This window comes from Aquarana catesbeiana, linkage group LG03, assembly GCF_042186555.1.
Source record: "Aquarana catesbeiana isolate 2022-GZ linkage group LG03, ASM4218655v1, whole genome shotgun sequence".
Taxonomy (NCBI): Eukaryota; Metazoa; Chordata; class Amphibia; order Anura; family Ranidae; genus Aquarana; species Aquarana catesbeiana.
This window is the reverse complement of record NC_133326.1, coordinates 44,982,571-44,992,321: the sequence shown is the minus strand read 5'-3', so window position 1 is coordinate 44,992,321 and position 9,751 is coordinate 44,982,571. Positions and strand designations below refer to the sequence as shown.

At 44.4% G+C, this 9,751-nt stretch overlaps 1 non-coding gene across 1 annotated transcript; it reads left to right on the top strand.

Annotated features, from left to right (window-relative positions):
* The first annotated feature begins 9,162 nt into the window (after nt 1-9,162).
* TRNAQ-UUG (transfer RNA glutamine (anticodon UUG)) lies at nt 9,163-9,234 on the top strand. The gene has a single exon. It is a non-coding gene; the product is annotated as a tRNA-Gln (tRNA).
* Nucleotides 9,235-9,751: the final 517 nt, after the last annotated feature.

Genomic DNA, 9,751 nt, shown 5'->3' with positions numbered 1-9,751 from the left:
CTGTGCTTATTTATAAATAAAACGGTTTTTTACTTGTATTAAAGAGGAAGGAATCCCATTGATTTAACAGTTTTAAAAAACATTTCTATTTCTGGCATGTCGGGAATGCTAACTGTCACATTGGTTGTGCTCTCAACCAAACTGTAAAACCATCCAATGGCTGCTGTCATAACGGATCACATGTGCAGCATTATGGCAGTTGAAGATTCACCACTTCAATACCGGCACTTCCCCCCCCCCTTCCTGCCCATTTATATATATATATATTATTGGAGTGATCTATATATACACATCAGGAGTCCACTGCTGCCTGATGTCATCACTGGACTCCTCCCCCTACTGCCTTGTATGGACTTGTTTACTCCTTATATGCAAATGAGGCAGCTGGCTGGGGCTGCGTCGCCATGACAATAACTGACATGACTGCACTGGACCTCCTATGGGAAGGATTGTGTATGTGACGTTTCTATGGTAATATCTCCATCCCATAATAATATCATCCATTCCTTCCTGTCTAAAAGACTTAGGGGTGATATATATATATATATATATATATATATATATATATATATATATATATATATTATTATTATTGGGGTGATCTATATATATAGATGGGTGTATGAAATAGCTGGCTGATCCTACCAGTTTCTACCCTCCCCTCTGTGCTGACTCCCATGTATCAGGGCTGCAGAGTCCTGACACCGGAGTCCTGACAGAGGCTTCTTACCACGTGATCATCGCGTGAACCTGGAAGTGCCGGTAAAAGGCATTCCTCGGTTCGTGCTGACAGGGGGAGCCAATTGGCAGCTCTCTCTGTCAGAGGGGGGTCTGTGCTGGTAATCAGCACATTGATTATCAGTGCAGCCCCCATGAGGTGCCCAACAACTGCTAGCAGTGCCCCCTCAAAGTCTCTCAGTGCCCACCACAGTGCAATCAGTGCCCATCAGTGCTGCCTATAAGTGCCCATCAGTGCTGCATATCAGTGCACATCAATGAAGGAGAAAACAACATTTTATTACAAAATAAGAAAAAATGTTTTTTGGTTCAAAAATTGGGTCTTTTTTAGTTTGTTTAGCAAAAAATAACCCCCCCCCCCAGAGGTGATGAAATACCAGCAAAAGAAAGCTCTATTTGTGGGAAGAAAATGATAAAAATGTAGTTTGGGTACAGTTGTGTATGACCGTGTAATTGTCATTCAAAGTGGGACAGTGCTGAAAGCTGAAAATTGTCCTGGGCAGGAAGGGGGGAAGTGCCGGTATTGAAGTGGTGAATCTTCAACTGCCATAATGCTGCACATGTGATCTGTTATGACAGCAGCCATTGGATGGTTTGACAGTTTGGTTGAGAGCACAACCATGTGACATTTAGCATTCCTGACATGCCAGAAATAGAAATGTTTTTTGAAACTGTTAAATCGATGGGATTCCTTCCTCTTTAATACAAGTAGAATATCATCCATTCCTTCCTGTCTAAAGACTTCCACAAATGTCACCTCTGCACCCCACAAAGAGAACATTTCTTTATTTTATTTTTTATTTGGATTTCTTGTCCACTGCAGATAAAAAATGGGGGAGGGGAGGGGGAGGAGGAGGAGTCATACTGATCAGTTATCTCCCCAAAACACAATGATTGCACATTAATAACTAATATCTCATCAATATCACCCCAATAATATATATATATCTATATCTAACTATCTATACTGATAGATAGATAGATAGATAGATAGATATATAAAATATAGATCACTCCAATAATAATATATATATATATATATATATTATATATATATATATATATATATATATATAATATATATATATATATATATATATATATATTATATATATATTATATATATATCACCCCCAATAATTTATTGGGGGATCACAATATCCGGCTCTTCCAGCCTTGTGAATGAGTCTTTAGACAGGAAGGAATGGATGATATTATTATGGGATGGGAGATATTACCATAGAAACGTCACATACACAAATCCTTCCATAGGGAGGTCCAGTGCAGTCATGTCAGTTATTGTCATGGCGACGCAGCCCCAGCCAGCTGCCTCATTTGGCATATAAGGAGTAAACAAGTCCATATAAGGCAGTAGGTGGAGGAGTCCAGTGATGACATCAGGCAGCAGTGGACTCCTGATGTATATATAGATCACTCCAATAATATATATATATATAAAATTATTATTGGGGTGATATATATATATATATATATATATATATATATATATATATATATATATATATATATATATATATATATATATATATAAATGATTGGGTGATTGATCTATATATATATATATATATATATATATATATATATATATATATATATATATATATATATATATATATATAGATCACCCCAATAATAATAATATATATATATATCACCCCAATAATTTATTGGGGGATCACAATATCCGGCTCTTCCGGCCTTGTGAATGAAGTCTTTAGACAGGAAGGAATGGATGATATTATTATGGGATGGAGATATTACCATAGAAACGTCACATACACAATCCTTCCCAATATATATATATATATTATTGGGGGTGATATTGATGAGATATTAGTTATTAATGTGCAATCATTGTGATTTGGGGAGATAACTGATCAGTATGACTCCTCCTCCTCCCCCTCCCCTCCCCATTTTTTATCTGCAGTGGACAAGAAATCCAAATAAAAAATAAAATAAAGAAATGTTCTCTTGTGGGGTGCAGAGGTGATATTTGGGGGAAGTCTTTAGACAGGAGGGAATGGATGATATTCTACTTGTATTAAAGAGGAAGGAATCCCATCGATTTGTCGGGAATGCTGTCACATTGGTTGTGCTCTCAACCAAACTGTCAAACCGTCCAATGGCTGCTGTCATAACAGATCACATGTGCAGCATTATGGCAATTGAAGATTCACCACTTCAATACGGCACTTCCCCCCCCTTCCTGCCCAGGACAATTTTCAGCTTTCAGCGCTGTCCCACTTTGAATGACAATTACACGGTCATACAACACTGTACCCAAACTACATTTTTATCATTTTCTTCCCACAAATAGAGCTTTCTTTTGCTGGTATTTCATCACCTCTGGGGGGGGGGGGTTATCTTTTGCTAAACAAACTAAAAAAGACCCAATTTTTGAACCAAAAAACATTTTTCTTATTTTGTCATAAAATGTTGTTTTCTCCTTCACTGATGTGCACTGATATGCAGCACTGATGGTCACTTATAGGCAGCACGGATGGGCACTGATTGGCACTGTGGTGGGGACTGTGATGGGCACTGATTGGCACTGTGGTGGGCACTGAGAGACTTTGAGGGGGCACTGCTGGCAGTTGTTGGGCACCTCATGGGGGCTGCACTGATAATCAATGTGCTGATTATCAGCACAGACCCCCCTCTGACAGAGAGAGCTGCCGATTGGCTCCCCCTGTCAGCACGAACCGAGGAATGCCATTTACCGGCACTTCCAGGTTCACGCGATGATCACGTGGTAAGAAGCCTCTGTCAGGACTCCGGTGTCAGGACTCTGTAGCCCTGATACATGGGAGTCAGCACAGAGGGGGAGGGTAGAAACTGGTAGGATCAGCCAGCTATTTCATACACAGCACAAGCACTGTGCTCTATAACAGGCTTTAAAGAAACAGGATCTTCTTTAATGGTGCCAAAACACACAAAAATATATTTTGTTATAAAAACATCGTTATTGGAGTCCAAAGTTTTAAAAGAAACAGGGGGACAATGAATGTTGTCCACATTTCATAAAGACAATTCAGTGCACATGTACAATATACACATAAAGTAGTTACTGTAACCAGCGTGATGCTTGTTGCTTGACATGTTTTCAATTTTCAGCTTCTTCAGGAGCTTACAACGCAATATGTAGCTACAAAAAGACAATACAATCAAAATAAAAAATAAACAACAATAATTCCAAAAATTTGCATAAAGAATTTTTAGTAAGTATGCATGATCGTAAATTAACATTTCTGTTATCAAAGTAAATGTGTATCAAAAAGATATAAACAACATAAATATGTTCAATGAATATTAGGGATGCAACGGATCGTCATTGATCCGTGATCCGTACGGATCAACCTCCGCGGATCAGGACACCCGCAATCCGTGGAGCGCTCTGTGGGCTCGGCCATAGGAAAGGCCGCGGCTTCGGCCTAGCTCCGGAGCGGCGGCCATATTGGTACACCCGGTGGCCGGTTTACCACGTGATCGCTCCGTCACTTGTCATGACGCCGGTTCCTCTCTCCCCTCTGTGTACTGATCTGTACAGTGGAGGGGAGAGTTCGGATGGCAGCAGTGCCAATACTCTGCAATGCCCTGCCAATACTCTTCCATACCCTGACAATACTCTGCAATGCCCTGACAATACTCTGCAATGTCCTGACAATACTCTGCAATGCCCTGACAATACTCTGCAATGCCCTGAGAATACTCTGCAATGCCCTGCCAATACTCTTCCATACCCTGCAATACTCTGCCAATACTCTGCCATACCCTGCCAATACTCTGCCATACCCTGCCAATAATCTGCCATACCCTGCCAATACTCTGCCAATACCCTGCCAATACTCTGCCAATACCCTGCCAATACCCTGCCAATACCCTGCCAATATACCCGCCAATACCCTGCCAATACCCTGCCAATACCCTGCAATACCCTGCTAATATATTGCAGTGGGGAGATTGTGGATATTACAGTGGGGGAGATTTTTTGTTGTTGATCCGAACCGTGACTCCTGATCCGAGGAACAATCCGAACCATGAGTTTTTTGATCCGTTGCACCCCTAATGAATATCTATGAGGGTCAGCACTATACAGAGGGGCACACAACATGAACATAAAACTCACCATGTAAATAGAATGTAATCAAGCTAATGCACACTACTAAAGGGTCCAAAACTGATGTAAGAAGAGGTACCCAGGCCACCTACAGTGTCCCATCTGATAACAAATAGAGATCATGCACCCATCACCAAGACCAACATACACATAAGAAGGGCTTGAAGATCAAACCTACCAAGCGTATCCTCAAAACTCACCGTATCTGTCAGAACAAAGACATGGCCACCAGGCCAGACAGGACTGGTGGCCCCAGCCACAGAGCCGGCCATGGAGCAGGAGGTGGCTGCTATGTCTTTGTTCTGACAGATACGGTGAGTTTTGAGGATACGCATGGTAGGTTTGATCTTCAGGCCCTTCTTATGTGTATGTTGGTCATGCTGATGGGTGTATGATCTCTATTTGTTATCAGATGGGACACTGTAGGTGTCCTGGGGGATGCTATTTATTAAATATGTCCGCATTCATCATCACGGGTGTTTAATAATAAGAAACAGAAGCACTGCAGATTACTCCACAGCACCGAAATTGAAAAATCAGACCCCTTTTTCATTTTAGTGGGTCGGCATAACTGCCAGGCAACCAAAATTTTTATATGAAGGCCATTAGTCATCCCTGTGTCCCTCCCTGTCATGTTGGCATTATTTATTGTCCCTTGCACTGGAATTTTGAACTTTTCTCTCCATAATTTTATGTTGTGTATATATATATATATATATATATATATATATATATATATATATATATATATATATATAATGTAGGTGAAGGTGTTAAATCTGATTCTTCTTTTTTATTGCAGATGTACGCGGTATTTACTGCAGACACAGCTCACAAGGCAGGACTACCCCAGTGAGCGAGACAGAATATGAAAGCTACATTGAGACTCCACCAGCATGTGACGTTCACAAGGAGTCCCCACCAGCATGTGATGTTCACATAGAGACGCCACCAGCATGTGACGTTCACACGGAGACGCCACCAGCATATGACGTTCACACGGAGACGCCACCAGCATGTGACATTCACACGGAGACGCCACCAGCATGTGACATTCACACGGAGACGCCACCAGCATGTGACGTTCACACGGAGACGCCACCAGCATGTGACATTCACATGGAGACGCCACCATCATGTGACGTTCACATGGAGACGCCACCAGCATGTGACATTCACACGGAGGCGCCACCAGCACGTGACGTTCACACGGAGACGCCACCAGCATGTGACGTTCACACGGAGACTTCACCAGCATGGGATGTTCACATGGAGATTCCACCAGCATGTGATGTTCACACGGAGACACCACCAGCATGTGTAGTTCACACAAAGTCTCCACCAGCATGTGACGTTCACACGGATACTCCACCAGCATGTGACATTCACATTGAGACACCACCTGAATTTCACATTCATGTTGAGACTACAGCACAATGTGAGGTTCATGTTGAGAACCCACCAAAATACCAGGGCAGCCCTTTGAATATCTCCTCCCATGAAGATGAGGGCAAGCTTAAAGAAAAGGATAGGCAGATCCTGGTGGTAGGGGACTCTGTTATTAGAGGGACAGAGAGGGCAATCTGTCAGAATGACCGCGATCAACGAACAGTATATTGTTTCCCAGTCGCACGAGTTCGGGACATTGCAGACCGGATGGACGGATTGTTGGATGGGGCTGGGGAGGATCCAGTTGTCATGGTACATATTGGAACCAATGACAACATTAGAAGAAAATGGAGCGCCCTACAGAATGATTTCAGGGACTTAGGGGCCATATTGAAGAAAAGGACCTCCAAGGCAGCATTTTCAGAAATACTGCCTGTACCTCGAGCCACACCAAGGAGGCAACAGGAGCTTAGGGAGCTTAGCAAGTGGCTGAAGAATTGGTGCAGGAAGGAGGGGTTTGGCTTCATGGAGACCTGGACTGACTTTTCAATTGGTCACTTGCTCTACAGCAGGGATGGACTGCACTTAAATGAGCAGGGTGCAGCTCTGTTGGGAAAGAAAATAACCAAAAGGGTGGAAAAAATGTTAAATCCACCACCAGCATGTGACGTTCACACGGAGACGCCACCAGCATTTGACGTTCACGCGAAGACACTATCAGCATGTGACGTTAACACGGAGACTTCACCAGCATGGGATGTTCACATGGAGATTCCACTAGCATGTGACGTTCACACGGAGACACCACCAGCTTGTGACGTTCACACGGAGACGCCACCAGCATGTGTAGTTCACACGGAGACACCACCAGCTTGTGACGTTCACACGGAGCCTCCACCAGCATGTGTAGTTCACACGGAGACTCCACCAGCATGTGACGTTCACACGGATACTCCACCAGCATGTGACGTTCACACGGATACTCCACCAGCATGTGACATTCACATTGAGACACCACCTGAATGTCACATTCATGTTGAGACTACAGCACAATGTGAGGTTCATGTTGAGAACCCACCAAAATACCAGGGCAGCCATTTGAATATCTCCTCCCATGAAGATGAGGGCAAGCTTAAAGAAAAGGATAGGCAGATCCTGGTGGTAGGGGACTCTGTTATTAGAGGGACAGAGAGGGCAATCTGTCAGAATGACCGCGATCAACGAACAGTATATTGTTTCCCAGTCGCACGAGTTCGGGACATTGCAGATCGGATGGACGGATTGTTGGATGGGGCTGGGGAGGATCCAGTTGTCATGGTACATATTGGAACCAATGACAACATTAGAAGAAAATGGAGCACCCTACAAAATGATTTCAGGGACTTAGGGGCTATATTGAAGAAAAGGACCTCCAAGGCAGCATTTTCAGAAATACTGCCTGTACCTCGAGCCACACCAAGGAGGCAACAGGAGCTTAGGGAGCTTAGCAAGTGGCTGAAGAATTGGTGCAGGAAGGAGGGGTTTGGCTTCATGGAGACCTGGACTGACTTTTCAATTGGTCACTTGCTCTACAGCAGGGATGGACTGCACTTAAATGAGCAGGGTGCAGCTCTGTTGGGAAAGAAAATAACCAAAAGGGTGGAAAAAATGTTAAATCAACCACGTGTCATTCACATCGAGACTCATCCAGCATGCAACGATTCTGTTGAGACTCGGGCAGAATGTAACTTTCCCACTAAGACACCGGCAGATTGTGGCGTTACCACTGAGACTCTGGCAGAATGTGACGTTCATCAGCAGCTTCTGAATCACAGACTCAACTAAAAGTCTGAGGAACCCTCCCAGGGACCAGGTACGGCTTTACCAACACAGGTCCCTACACTGGTGGCGGCTGCCACTCCAGTATCCAGAGGGCCTTCCCATCAGCCCTCTAGTTCCCTTTTTGGAGCTTCTGAATCACCAACTATGAATGTAAATGGACAAACAAGATGATTGACTGTTCCTAGAAGACTCAACAAAAATTCTGAGGAACCCTCCCGAGAGACCAGGTATGGCTGTACCAACACAGGTCCCTACACTGGTGGCTGCCACTTCAGTAACCAGAGGGTTTTCCCATCAGCCCTCCATTTTCATTTTTGGAACTTCTGAATCACCAACTATCAATGCACCTGGACAAACAAGACAATTGGCTGTTCCTAGAAGAAGACTCAACAAAAAGTCTGAGGAAGCCTCCCTGGGACCAGGTACGGCTGTACCAACACAGGTCCCTACCCTGGTGCAAGCTGCCACTCCAGTAACTGGAGGGTCTTCCTATCAGCCCTCTATTTACCTTTCTGCAGCTTCTGCAGAAGCTTTAAGGTTCGACAATACGTCGCCAAAACATAATCACCTGAAGAACAAGGGGGAGTATGGAAGAGGGAGAGAGGGAGGAAAAGGGGGGGGAAGGTTGGAGAAAGAAGGGGGTGAGGGTTGGGGGGAACCCCCACACCCCTTCCTTACCCCTAACCTCTCCTCCTTTCCTCCCTCTCTCCCTCTTCCATACTCCCCCTCGGGCGTGTGTTGGACCGGCTAAGGGGAGGTTGGAGGCCGGTATTCTTTGGGTGTGATTTGGAGTGTTATATACATAGATTGCAGTTTAGGATAAGTTTGGATTTCTTCTGGAGGCGCTTTGAGTGGACATAATTGATGAACTCCGTTCAGCGGGGGCGGGCCTTAGAGAACAGAGGCCACATACAGGCAGCACAGAGGCTTAGGGGTTAGCCTTGCAGCACTGGGGTCCATGGTTCAAATCTTGACCAGGACACTATCTGCATGGAGTTTGCATGTTCTCCCTGTGCTTGCGTGGGTTTCCTCCGGGTACTCCGGTTTCCTCCCACACTAAAAAGACATGCTACCTTGCGTTGGTGGTGCAGTGGTGAGCATAGCTGCCTTTGAAGCAGCTGACCCGGGTTCGATTCCCGGCCAACGCCTTCTCCAATACTTGGAGTCCTCAGATATACAAGGGTGGAATGAAGAATGAAGCAAATGTGTGGAATGTTTGAGGAAGAAAATGTTCCCCCAGAATCAATAGAAGATGAACCCAGCAACTGAAAGAAGACGCTTAGGCTGCGATCACACCTAGGCCTTCCGGATTGCGGGCGGAATTACTGCGATTCCAGATTGTGATCCAGTTATTTTCAATGGCACCCCAATCATGGGACAATATTGTCACCTGACAAATCACACAAAAAAAATTGTGGGACGCCTATTTCCTATAGGCCGTCAGGCAACAATCGCGGCAAAATCACGCCTCGATTGGGATGATATTGAAAGTAAAGGGATCGCAAGCGTGTGCTGCGTTTTGCACTGATTCGGGAATCCAGAACACCTAGGTGTGACCAAATCCTCGCCGTGTCCATCATACGACAAGAACTTCCTGCACAAACGTCCCCCCAACATGAATAATACACCCATACCCCCCCAACATGAATATTACACCCATACTCC